The sequence below is a fragment of the Dipodomys merriami genome, unplaced genomic scaffold (genome assembly GCF_024711535.1).
Source record: "Dipodomys merriami isolate MVZ:Mamm:240054 unplaced genomic scaffold, mDipMer1.0.p SCAF_25, whole genome shotgun sequence".
Classification (NCBI taxonomy): Eukaryota; Metazoa; Chordata; class Mammalia; order Rodentia; family Heteromyidae; genus Dipodomys; species Dipodomys merriami.
Genome location: NW_027203937.1, coordinates 24951958 through 24966560, shown reverse-complemented (window position 1 = coordinate 24966560; position 14603 = coordinate 24951958).

Sequence of the window (14603 nt, the reverse complement as noted above, 5' to 3'; positions counted from 1 at the left end):
GGTTTTGGCTTTCAGGGGCACCGATGGAGTGATTCTGAGCTTGGAACCAACCACACCATCCTTGATGACAGAAGTGACAGGAAGCTATGACTATAACTACACCTATCATGGACATTGGGTCATGGAGAGTACAATTCTCGGGTGGTTGGAAGTCATCAATGATTGGACTGGCAGGAAATGCAGCTGTGATTTTACTCCTAGACTTCTGGATTTGAAGAAATGCTATCTCAGTTTACATTCTAAACCTGGCTGTGGTTAACTTCCTCTACTTCTGTTTTAACTTTATTGCAGCCTTGCAGCTACTCCTCATTTTTTCCCTTCGTAGCAAGGAAATCTATGTCCTTTATGTCTTCAGCTTTGTGTTTCTCTGTTGGTACATAGCAGGCCTGAGCTTCCTCAGTGTTTTTAGCCTGGAACACTGCCTGTCTGTCCTGTGTCCTGTCTGGTACCGGTGCCACTGCCCAAGACATGCATAATCCTTCATGTATGTGTTAGAATGGATACTATCACTGCTGCTTCCCTTTTTACTACCTTGTTACTGTACACCTCTGTACGATCAGAAATGGTGTCTGTTACTTAGCCTTTCTAATGCTGGATACTTTCTATTTTCATTTGTGATTCTGTCAGGGTCCAAACTGGCTCTGACTGTAAGAATGTTCTGTAACTCTCAAAGGAAGTCACTGACCAGGTGGTATGTGACTGTCCTGCTCACGATGCTGGTCTTCATCTTCTGTGGCCTGCCCTCCGGCATCAATTATTCCTAATAGATGGGATTCTTAGTGGTGTCTATAACTTCCCCTGCTACCTTTTAAGGCATTTAATTTTACTAACCTCTGTTAACAGCTGTGCCAACACCATTATTCTTTGTTGGTTCCTTCCCACAGCAGCAGAGGCAGACCCATAAGCAGGTTCGGCAGAGGGCTCTGCAGGATGCTCCAGAAGACAATGAATGTGGAAGCAGACTTTCTCAGGGGACCCTGGAGATGTCTGGAAGCAGAGTAGAGCAATGATAACAACTTCTGCCCTCCTCTTTTGTTGTTGTTGGTGGTGGTGGTCATGGGGCTTGAACTCTGGGCCTGAGCACTCTCCCTCAGCTCTTCAGCTCAAGGCAAGTGCTCTACCACTTTAGCCACAGCACCACTTCCAGTTTTCTGGTGGTTTATTGGAGATAAGTTTCACAGACTTTCCTGCCCAGGCTGGCTTTGAACCTCAATCCTCAGATCTCAGCCTCCTGAATGGCTTCTGCCCTCCTCTTTAGATGTGGCTTTGTGAATGAATCTGGCCATAACACAATTGAGAGTTGTCTCCTCTTGGTTCAGTCCATGTTTCTGAAATAGTTCAGTAATCCCTTAGTATATTCAAGTGAATGCACTTATCTCAATTTTTCCAGCTCTTCTCAGAGATGGCATTACTATGAAAGAATATTTATATCATTCTATATAAAAAAGTTCTGACATTTCATAATATTTTCTTATTCAGAACTTTTTAGTTTTTGTTTCACATCAATAGAGAGAATTCTCCTATACACCACAAAATCCAGTTTATAATTTTCTTATCCACACTAAATTTTAAACTCTTTTAATTTTCTGCCTTCCTATGGAAATCATAATCTTATTATGTTCAAAGCATTCCTCTCTCCATTTTAAGTTTACATGTTTCCTTAGGGGGGAGGATCGGGTAGGGGGGGTGGGGAGGGGTAAATGGGAAGGGGAAACAAAGGAGGAGGCAACAATGCTTGATAAGAAATGTACTCGTTATCTTGCCCATGTAATTATAACCCATCTGTACGGTATTTTCACAAATAAATAAATAAAAATAATAAAATGAATTTTATATGCAGCATTTACTTGGGTCTTGGGTTTACTTGGGTTTTTGTTTATTTCATTTTTTGTTTTCTGAGGCTGGTACTGGGGCTTGAACCCAGGACCTTGTGCTTTTGCTGAGCTCATTGCCTTACTCTGCCACTTGGGACCTGCTTCCAGTCCTACTCTTTAGATTTTTGTTAGACATTTTAATTAAATCATATTCATCATAATTACTGGTTATAAATATAGGCATAGGTTGCTTTATTGTACTTTATATCTTCATAACTGGATCAAGAAATTGTGGAACATATATAATAGAATTTTACTTGTGGATGAAAAAGAATAATATTGTATTATTTGCAGGGAATGGATGGAACTAGAACAAATCCTGTTAACTAAGGTTGGCCAGGCTTAGAGAGAAAAATGGCATATGTTTTCTCTCATATACAGAAGCTAGATTTAGAATACACCAGGACATGATCAATTTTACAGGATTCTAGGCATTTACACACAGTGAAACCAAAAGATACTCCTAGGGGAGGGACCCAAAGGCAAAATGCCTACATGCTTCTGATCATATTTTTTTTAATTTATTGAAATGAACTCCAGGAAATTGAAACAAGAGGTTTTGTCTTTGTTGCTGTTTTTGTTTTTATTTTTTTGTTTTGTTTCTTGGCCTTATTCTTCATTTACATGTCCTTGGAAGGGTAAGTAGAGGCACAGAAATGAAGGAGCAAAGGTTAAACAAATTTATCCCTAGTCGGGCTGGGAAGGTGGCTCAGTGGTAGAATGCTTGCCTTGCATGCCTGAGGCCCTGGGTTCAATTCCTCAGTACTACATAAGCAAAAAGAAAAAAGCCAGAAGTGGTGCTGTGGCTCAAGTTGTAGAGCGCTAGCCTTGAGCTGAAGAGCTGAGGGACAGTGCCCAGGCCCAGAGTTCATGCCCACCACTGGACCCTAATATATATATATATATCCCTAGTACTCAATAGACACTATTGAAAATCAACTGTGTAACTTGTGGATGAGAACAGGAGGGAAAACCTGGAAGAGAGTGAGGAAGGCTAGGACATTGTCCAGAAGAAATGTTCTCCTTTCCTGACTTGTGTAACTACAACCTGAAAGGAAAAGAGACCCAAAAGACCACATGGATAAAAGGCACATAGAGGAGAAAGATTCATTGCCAGTGGAGCTGACAAGTCCAAGTTCTCACTAGGGAGAGGGGAAAATGGTGCCTACCGGCTCCTCAGAGGAGGAGGCTGGAGGTGGGAGGTGTCTCACCCACCCTGCAGGCGCTGCCACTGAGGGTGAAGATTGGGTCTGTGAGGGGGCATTTGCTGACTTACATTTCCCCCCTTTTTGTTTAATATATACAGTACTGGGCAGGGACTATGGGCTAAGGTCTTTTCTTCCAGAGCTACTTCCTGCAGAGAGGGGGTGAGGTGGTCAATGGGGGAGGGGCAGGTACTGTACACAAATTTGACCAAGGTCATGATGGTTATGAAGATGGTACTTGTCCAGAACGGGGTCTGCTGGTTCCTTAATGATTGGAGGAAGACCGGGTCCAATCTTTTTTATCCGTAGAGACAGGAGTCCGCTTGGCTCGGAGGTGTATGAAGGTTCATCAGGCAGATGGCATTTAACGTGGCAGAGATGAATCCAGTATGTACAGCTGTGAACCTGCACAGCTGTGGGAGTAGAGAGAATTCATGAATAGGGTCCTTCCCACTTAGCAGAAATCTTGGTTATTTTTTTTTTAATAACCGTGGCAGGTAATTGTTTGGAAATGTACACTAGCCCCCCCCCCTTGATGGAGGGCCTGGAGGACAATGTGGAGGGCTTTGGACTATATTGATCCACATATTTCCAGAGAAAAGTGTGCAGGTGCTGAAGGAGAGAGCATTAGAGAAGGTAAAGGAGATTCCGAAGCCTGAAATAGGGGAGGCAAAGGTGGGCGGCCATACATGACTTCAAAAGGACTTAATATTAAAGGCTTTTTTGGCAAGACCCTTAAGTGGAAAAGAGCCAACGGTAAAAGCTTTAGCCAATCGATGCAGTTCAAGGGACAGTTTGGTCAGAGTTTGATTATGGGATCAGTTGCTACATTCCACCTTCCCTGAGGACTGGGAGTGATAAGGAATATGGAAAGATCAAGAGATATTTAGAGATTTAGCCAATTGCTGGGTCACTGAGGAGACGATTTCCGGGCCGTTTTCCGTCTGGATGGAAGCAGGCAGGCCAAAGCCAGGAATTATTTCCTTTAAGAGATGCTGAGACACAGAGGAGTCTCTATTGTTGGTGGTGGGAAACACCTCTATCCATCCTGTGAAGATGTCTACAAGCATCAGCAGGTACTTGTATTTGTGGATGGTTGGCATATGGGTAAAATCAATTTGCCAATCCACTCCTGGGAGGTTACCTGGAGCCTGATAGGTTGGAAAGAGAGGGGGCCACACATTGGTATTTGGATTTTCCCGTTGGCATACTTTTCAGGTCTGTGACAGCTGTGCAAGAAATTGTGTATCAGCCAGGGTTAGGGGAAGGCTCTGTTTTAGGAAGCCCCTTAAACTCCCCTATCTGGGGGTGGAAAAAATGGTGGAGGTATTTAAGGACATCTTGCCTAGAGGGAAGGGCAGAATCCTCTGTTATTGGTGGTGTTCATGCCCGTTGTTTTGAGAACATCGCAGCCTGTTTGGCAGTTTCATCAGCCAGGTTGTTTCTTCTAGTTATAACTGAGTCATCTAACCTGTGGCCCCTGCAATGAATGATGCCAATGGCTGAGGGGAGAAAAGAGGCTTTTAAGAGCTCAGGAACATATGAACCATTTATTACTGAGGTCCCCTTGGTTGTTAACAGGCCTTGTTCCTTCCAAATAGCTGCATGAGACAGGACACTATAGACAGCATATTTAGAGTCTGTGTATACCATGAGGGAATGTCCTGAGGCCAGGTGGAAGGCCCGTGTTAAGGCTACTAACTGAGCTTGTAATCAGGCCCATTGGAGCCTCCTAAAGGGAGAAATGAGAGAGGACAGGGTTAAAAGGGGTTCCTCAGGTGACCTCTAGCTGCTTCATATAAGAGGCAGGTTAGGAGGGAATAGTTGGGGATTCAGGACCTGAGGTAGCCAGCTAGACCCTAAAAGGAGAGAAGCTCAGACTTAGTGAAGATGGTAAGGTAGTTAGTAATCAGGTGTTTTCTGGGGATAGTAATAGCCTTGTCCTTGAGAGTGAGTTGAACACCCAGACAAGTCACGCGCTGAATCACGTGTACCTTATTGGGTGAGACTCTGTATCTCCAGGAGGCCAGAAAGTTAAGGAGTGTTACCACATGGTTGTAACATAGTAGCTTGGTGGGACTGCAGAGGAGAATATCATCCACTTATTGGATATTGGTGGATGGTTTTAAATTTAGGTATCTTAAGTGGAATGACAGAGAAAGAGAACGAGACAGAGACTGAGAAACAAAGTTTCCTCTTCTTAGGAGCCATGATACTATTAGATTAGGTCTTCATTAATCTTAACTTTAATTACCTTCGGTAGACTGTATCTCCAGTTAGGTCAGTTTAGCAGCACTTGAATAGAGCTGTCTGGCTGATGATCGTACATACAAAATATGAACAAGGTCCTGATCAGAACTAGCAATGGTAAATACAGGCAGTAGTTAAAACTATAGATTCTCTAGATATGGAGCGAGTTAAGGGGGAAAAAAAAAAACAAAATGTTAAGCTTCCAAACATCTCTAAGACTTAAAAGTCAATGAGTTTTAGGAAGAGACAACTCCAAGAAAACTGGGGGAAGGATCCATACTTAAATGGTCCAGGGAGGTCCAAGGAGACAAGGAATGAAAATTGTGTACTTGACATGATGATGAGGAAACCTGTAGTACTGCCCAGAGCAGGCTGGGTGAAGCCGAGGAGAAAGAGCCTCACCTCAACAAATTGAGGTGTAATAGGAAATGAGTAGATGGAACATGGGTAGGCAACAGAGCCCTTTCCTGGATGCTTGGCTGTGAAGGAAAAGAAACAGACAGTACGAAGGTATAACTTATATCCTGGAGGGACTTATTATCTGTCCCTTCCATGTCCACGGGAAGTGAAGACATGGAAGGGACAGGTAATAAGTGAGAGAGAGATGCCCAGTGGACATGAGTCGGAAGGATAAGTCATGGGAGAGTAAGAGAAAAGGGTGAATAAAAGGAAAGAGTAGGAGGAAAAAAGATAATCTATAAGAAAACTCAGACTCAGTTTCTCCTACTGTACCTTCACAATTTAGATAACCTCTGACATCACATGTGTGGTCATTCCTACCCACACACCAACTAGGTAATGAACTCTTCAGCAGACATCAGCTGAGTATCTTCTGATTCATCTCTAATACTCCCTACATAGAGGGAGAACATAGACCATGACCCCAGGTTGAGGGTATGGTCCCAAAGAATTTCCCCATCCCGCTTTAAATGCTAATCACAAAGCCCCAGTTTGTTTACCAATGCTGCTGACTGGCCAGCTAAAAAATCCACATTCTCAAAATGCCCATCTTGAATTTGCTTTAATCTGGCTGAGTGGCTCACAGAACTCAGGGAAACGCTTCCTTCAGTGGCTTGTTATAAAGCATATTACTTAGGACACCAAAGGAGAGGTACAGAAGGTAGGTAGGAAAGGGCATGGCACTTTCATGCCCTCTCAAAGTGTGCAATCATCCAAGAACCTCCATGTGCCCAGCTATCAAAAACTTCTCCAAACTTTCCTTTGGTTCTTCTTTATGGGGCTTCCTTATATAGACATGATTGGCTAAACCACTGTCCATTGGTGATTAGGCTAACCTTCAGCCCTTCATACCTACCCAAGATTGGAGTATGGGCTAAAAAACTCAGTTCTCTAATCCTGTGAACAGCCCCATCCTGAGCCACCAGTCAGTTCAGTCAACTCATTAGTACACAAACAGTATTCACTTCACAATATCACATGAAGGCTGCATCAGCCCCATAGTTTAATGTCTTTCAAGTTCTCCTCAGAGGAATTAGTAAGAATACTTCAGGCATCACTTTATAGTTTTGCTCCTATCTTAGCTATCCTTTCCTGCTCCAGATTCTCTCTACTCTACTCACCTATTCTAGCCCTCTTTTTCTTTATTCTTACCATGCTTACCTCACATCTTGGACTAGCCTCATGGCATAGATTGAGCACAAAAGCTACTTGGGATGCTAGGAAGGTATTCAGATCCAAGCATACAACAACACTCAGCTGCTGGGCCTTCTGCAGGTTGTAGAGTAAGACAACTGGTGTCATAGTCAACCCATAGATGTCCTTTAAAGAGTTGCCTTTCCGATAGGAAGGTAGTAACATCACCTTCCTCAACATCTATTTAGTAGGTTGAAGAAATGAAGGAGTGAGGACAGGAAAGTCATCTCACCAAGATGCAAATCTTCCCCAGATCCTCCAAATGAAATACAAAAAAAAAACACCTAGGGCTTACAACCATGTGCAATGTATAGTTTTATTACTCATAAAGAAAGACTTGTGAATCTACTGCTTGCTTTAAATATTTTCTTTTTTACAAGAGTATCTATACACATTTGAAATGTGACTACATAATTTTAAAATACATCTGCCTGCTGTCTAAGCAATGTTTGCTAAGTATATAGATTCACAAAATTTATTTAAAAATCGTTGTTTCACAGATTATCAGGGCCAAAATCCAACTTTTGGAAAAGATCAGTCAAGACTGATCAGGGAAAATTGGCACCCTCATGAGTTCAGCCTAGTCATTGGCCAAATAGGGACTGGAAATCTTGCAAGAATCAGATGGGGAAAACCCAAGGTATGATGTGAACTACACACATCAGTGTGTTCCACCTACATCGAGGGTACTACACAGGTCTGAAGATCCAGAGGGAAACATCTAAATGAACTCGCTGCTTAGTATTTCTGTATGGCAAGAAAACAAGCCACAGTTTGATAGGTCGAATTGGGAGCCTTTATTGGACAGCTGATGACCTGCTGATGGACTCTTGTCACAAAGATCTGCAGCCCAGTGAATACATTGTACACTGTGAGAAAGCTGAGCCATGAGAGTTGGAGAGGAAAGAAAGAGAAGAAATACAATGCCAACAAACCAGATCAACTCCAATAGGGAGCTGAAGTGGAATGCCATGTTGACCCGGAGGAGTGACAGGAGACATGGAGACAGGAGACAGGAGGCATGGCATAAAATGGCACCTGGTATGGTCTGGGCCCAAGTAGGGTAAGGTCAGGGGTCAGGGTCACAGGAAGCTTAAGAGTTCACAACCCAAGACTGGCAGGTTCAGTAACCTATTATCCAAGTCCCTGCCTTTGCCTCTAGGTGTTTAGGTACACCAATTACCTGGGAGATGGGACTTCCCTGCCTCCACCATGAAGACAAGATGGCACCAGTTAAACCCAATACCCTATCATCAACTATGTGGCCAAAATGGGGCCAGCATCATAATAATTATCCATCCCAGTCAGTAACAACTCAGCAATCCAATGTGCACCAAGCTAGCCACCACATACCACATATATATAGCCACCACATACTTCCAATATACCATCTTCTGTTGTCGAATCCTTATACCAATCTCAAAGAGCAGGTTTTATTATCTGTATTTTATAGCTATGAAAACTGAGGATCAGAAAGAGGTAAACTGCTTTGCCCAAGGTCACACAGCCAAGAAATGATGAAGTGAGGATCCAATGCAGATTGTAGAACAAATTCTCTTTTTGCCACAGCACATTGCCTTTTTCTCTTCTGAAATATAGAATTGCTGTTGAGAGACAGGATGGAGGTAAGGGGTGGGTGGTAGTCAATTTTTAAGCTGGTTCCAGGCAGAAGAAACTCCTCCTAATGGCATTTCCATAATTAGAATGCATTTTTTTCTGATAGTTATAATTTAGGCAATTGCAGTGACATTCAGCAGAAACCTGGCATACAAGATGTTCATTTCTCTTAAAAGTTCACTTTTAATTGGCCCTAGTTCTTTCCAAGCCTGGAAGAAGTACAGAATGTGTACTTCTGATGTTTCCAATGTTGATATCTTGTGACACAAGTACTCAGTTCCTGAAGTTTATTCTAAATTTTCTGATAAGAAGGAAGAGGGACTAGGTAGAAAATGAAGACAGAAAGAGAAGGAGGGGCCCTGTCACAAAAGAGGGTGCTTCTACAGAGTGTACAATTCCCAAAAGAACTCTGAAATTGTTAGTGTATTCTGTGTGCCATACAGAGTAGGAAAATGTCCAGGAAACAAAATAACACTCCCCCTACTCCATAGATCTCCAGAGACATGACTGTAGCCATGATGTCTCGTTTATCAGTTTGGTTAGCGGTCTTCTGCCTTAATAAAACTGAATGCCCTCCAAAGAAGCTAGACTATGTGTGGTCAAGTGCCAGAATAAATGTAAGACACCTCCTGAAATCTCGATGCCCTTCTGAGCTTTAGGAATAACAAATCCTTCACAAGACAGTATGTTGGAAATGAACTGTACAACTTGGAGGGGGGCGTTGGAGGTAAGGAAGGTGGAAGAAAAATGAGGGAAGGGGTAACAAGTTTGGCAGTTACTATGTAACTGTAGCCCCCTCTTTACATCACCTTGACAATGAATTTTTTTTAAAAATGAATGATAAATCCTGAAGATTCTTGGATTTTTGCATTAAATAAAAATAGAAAAGTCAAAGAAGGAAAGTGATTGGTATGATGGGAAGAACAGAAAATCAAGTAAAGCCAAAGGTATAGAAGGAAGTCCTAAAACCTTGCTCTGCCACTTGATATCCATCCATATCACTTCGTTGAATCTGCATTTCCTAGACCAGAAGATTACGTTCATAATTCCAAAGATATTCTAAGCCAAGTGGTATTCCACGTAGTCTAGCTCAAACTACTATTTCTGGTACTGTAACAAGCTGAATGTTCTGATAAACCCACCCACCTATCATCTATAGAAATAAATAAGAAGGAAGTAAAGGTTTCTCAGAGGCTAAAAGCAACTGAAAACCTAGAGGACTACTGAAACCAATTTCCTCAAGGATATTTATCAAACCCAGGTGACCTTCACCTTCATTCCAAGCAGCTGATAGAACACCACCAACAAAGACTTCAGCCCATTTTAAATGGGGAGTTTGGAAGGAAGACTATCACCTCTACAGAAAACTTATAACTTGAAAGGCTATACTGTCAATGTTAGAGTAAAGTAGGGCCAATAAAGAGAATTGTTCTCAAAATTTGTCTTCAGGGACAAATATTTCTGAGAATGGTAACTACAAACCCAGAATATAATAGAAATTTGAAGCTCAAATTGATAGGAGCTGGATTTTCCACAAAGTCTCAAACATAAAAAGCATAATGCTGCAACTAGGCACCTGCTAGCAGCAAACATATCTTTAAACCAAAAGTAAAATGATTTCTACTAAGTTCCAAAAAGCACAACACACAAGCAAGCACAACACCATGAGCAAAAGCAGGCAGAACAAACACCACCCCTATCACACATCTCAGCCATCGAAATTATCTTACACAAATATAGAATAAAAATAAAAGTGACTCAGACAATGAGAGTAGGGCTAGCTATAAACATAACCAGAGGGGCTGGGAAGGTGGCTCAGTGGTAGAGTGCTTGCCTTGCATGCATGAGGCCCTGGGTTCGATTCCTCAGCACCACATAAGCAGAAAAAAGCCAGAAGTGGTGCTGTGGCTCAAGTGGTAGAGCGCTAGCCTTGAGCTGAAGAGCTGAGGAACAGCACCCAGACCCAGAGTTCAGGCCCCATGACTGGCAAAAAAAAAAAAATAAATAAAATAAAAAATAAACATAACCAGATTTGTAAAGCAGAAATATACCATCTACCCAAAAAAACCTTTAAAATGATCATTAGGTATAACATTACTATATATACCTGAGAGATTTTTTTCATTAACTCTAAGACAAATTTGGAAAAAAAATACCAAAATCTATCATGCAAGTATGAAGAAAAATAAAAATAAAAAGGACAAAACATGGAGGTTAAAGTGAGAAGATCTAACCAAATTTCAAAAAAAGGAGAGATAAAAAGAAGACAAACATTATTTGAAAGGTAATAGTAGAGAGTTTTCAAAGACTAAAAAGACTAATTTTCATATTCAGCAAATTCGAAAATAACTAAAAATCTGTTCTCAAACAAGCAAGAATGTCTAAAAAACATCAAAGTCAAAGTAACAATCTTTAGGGAAAAAAGACAACAATCAACTGACAATGTAATAATATCTTCACGTACTAAGAAAAAAAATAAGTTATATACACAGAAATTGTCCTCTGAGAATCAGGATCAAATTTTCAGACAAATTGAGAAAGATGTCATCAGAAGCCCCTCACTGGAGAAATATTCCTTTATAGATCACTGTTATAGGTCACTTATTTTTATAAATAAAGTTTACTTTGAACAACAAAAAGAAGCTCCTCGCTGTACCAGTTATCCCTTTATTGTGTCTCAGCTCCAAATTGAAACTTCTGTTGTACAAAACTGGAGATGGGCTCTCTAAATGGTTTTCCTCTGTCCTCTGGTATCATGTTATTATCAATAGAAGACAAAGGAATTTTCCTTCCCAGGTCCAGTTCTCCATCTATCCGAATGCTCTAGGAGTGCACTCAGCTTCTCTAGCACCCGGGTCCTACAACAGAGTCAGCAGCACCTAGAAGCAAACGATTTCTCTGGACAACATCCCTCAAAATACATCCCAATAGCTTTCTCTTGTAAGCTCCGTAAGTTCAGCACTTCAGCAACTTTTCTCCCATTCCCTGAGCCACAGCCATACTCTCTCCATCACAGTCTGGATCTCAGCCACAGGAGTGGTATTGCTCTCTCTATGTGCTATTCCTGTACTCTTTAAAGCTCTCTTTAGTACCTACTAGCTAAATTTTATTACTTGACTCCCTATTCTTAACTATTCTCTGTTAAAATCTTGCCTGCTCAAATCAATGCGTTTTTTCCTCTCCTGAATGGACCCAGGATATCCTTCACACAGAAGAAAAATGATCATAAGTGGAAGGGTCTGAAATGCAAGAGGGAATAATGACTAAAGAAAGGGATTTAAAAAAAAAGAGCAACCTAAAGTATATATGAAAATTTCTCCTTTTAGTCTTCTTAATCCTGATTCCTGCAAGATAAATCTCCAAGACATTGCCCTTTAGGTCCTCTCTTGCCAACAGAACCAGAATGAATGGAAATAGGATAAAACTGTAAGTTTTGGAGTCAGGCAAAAATGCATAAATCAAAGCTCTACTACTTGATATCGGTGGGCAGAGAAATTTAATATCTTTAAGCCTGTTTCCTTACTTGAAAACTAAGATAACTAAGATAACAATGACGAACTGATTTGCCATGAGACTTAGCTGAAGTGGCCTGCGTGAAAGTACCTGGAGCGTAGAATGTTGTCTATATCTGAAGAAAGCATCTTGAAGAGATTCATGCCCCCCTCCCACATCCCCCTCCCGCACCACCCCCACCCCCATCCGTAAGTCCCTTTTCTACTCAGAAAGAGCTCTTATTTTCCTCCAGAAGACTGCCATGCTCTTTACAGGCTTCTTCAATGTTCTTTTCCTAATGAATTTATTTAATTAGCTAATGTCTGCACATAGCTCGGGGGAAAGTGCTGAGCCAGTTTTTTTCTAATACCTGGTTTCTCTTCTTTTCCTAATGGTCTTCTAAATCTTTATATCTGAGCCTTGGGTATCTACCTGACCCATGGGCGATAAGGAGATCCAAGAGAGACCAGCTTTCCTGAGCTAAGGATGAAGTGGTGAGGCAAGGTGAATGCTTATATACTCCCTAGGGATATTTTCTATGCTGTGAGTTTTAAGTCAGCATTATGTAATATGTGGGGTAAGGAGTTGGCCTCAAGACTGTTCCTCAAATCTACAGTCAACTCTTCTTACCTAGCCACATGTGTCTGAGTCTAGCTGTTCTGAATGAATACCTGCTAAACCCCAGGCCACCTCAGCCATCCAGCCACTCAGTCATCACACTGAAAGTGACACATGCAGTGGGCAAACTCAAAAAAATGGAAATAAGCAAGTGAAAAGTTTTTCAATTTTTTATCATTCATAAAAACAAAATTTTATTTGTACTTCATTAGTGTAGAAAGACAATGTTTCTCAGCACAAGACTCAGGATGCACCATTATTATAGTACCTACTTCCTTATTTATCTTGACTAAACAAAATAGTACCGTTTGATGTAAAAGATATACTAAAAAGAGAGTTCACAAATTCATTAGCTGACCAAATAGTTTTGTAATCTTAATTACAGAAATTCTTCAAGCCAGGCGCCAGTGGCTCACACCTGTAATCCTAGCTACTCAGGAGGCTGAGATCTGAGGATCATGATTCAAAGCTAGCCCAGGCAAGAAAGTCCCTGAGACTCTTATCTCCAATTAACCACAGAAAACCAGAAGTGGTGCTGTGGCTCAAGTTGGTAGAGTGCTAGCCTTGAGCTGAAGAGCTGAGGAACAGTGCCATGACCGACAAAAATAAAGGAAGGAAGGAAGGAAGGAAGGAAGGAAGGAAGAAAGAAAGAAAGAAAGAAAGAAAGAAAGAAAGAAAGAAAGAAAGAAAGAAAGAAAGAAAGAAAGAAAGAAAGAAAAAGAAAGAAAGAAATCCTACAGAAGTCTCCCCTCATTCCTACTCTAGAACATTTATCCTCTACTTGGATGTTTCCAAGGATGGGGAATTTACATTTTCTAGAAGGATTCTCTCATGGAGAAACATCTGAGCAAGTTCTGTCCTTACAGCTGAAAATTTTTCTGTGTGCATAAAAGTACATACAAGTCCAATTGCTCAAATAAGCAGAGGGGCCAGTAACTGGCCTACAAATATGAAAGGTGATTGTAATGTCCCAAGACAGATGTCATAGGAGAAAATTCAGTGAGTGTTTTGTGGTAGAGGTGACCTGTATTCACTTGAGTTGGGACCTTCCAATGCTGGCTTCTAAATACAAAAGTCTCTCCAAAGAAGGGGCTCTCTTCTTCTGGAAAGATGGAATCAAGATATTTTCCCCTATTCTTCTTCCTATGTGTAACTAAAACTCTTTGCATTAAAGAACTTGGAACAAAAAAAAAATGACACAGTGATGTTTCTACTCTGTCTAGCCAAAAGTCAGAAAAACAATAATCTAATAGAGAAAAATTTTAGACAATAACCATCCTATTTTATCCAAACTCCATATTAAAAAAGACAAAAAGACTGTGAACCCATTACCACTCCTGCCAGCAAATGTTGATAGAGTAACTGATAGTTCATTAACAATAAGCTATAATGAATTAAATGTACTCCAAATTCTCCAGGATTCTCTTATTTATCAATAATATTAAAACATAAACACATATGTATTTGTTAAGAAAAGTAGTCCATGCAATTATGGAAGCTGCGGGGTTCCACACTCTGCAATCTATAAACTGGAGAATCAGGAAAAACAATGATGTAGATTAGTATGAGTTTAAAGGCCTAGCCAGGTGCCAGTGGCTCATGCCTATAATCCTAGCTACTCAGGAGGCTGAGATCTGAGGATCACAGTTCAAAGCCAGCCCAGCAGAAAAGTCCCTTGAAACTCTTATCTCCAAAAAAAAACCACTAGAAAACCGGAAGTGGTGCTGTGGCTCAAGTGGTAGAGTGCTCACCTTGAGCTGAAGAGCTGAGGGACAGTGCCCAGACCCAGAGTTCAAGCCCATGACCAAAAAAATAAAAAATAAAAAATAAAAAAATTAAAGGCCTAAGAATCCTAGATACTCAGGAGGCTGAGATCTGAGGATTGCTGTTCAAA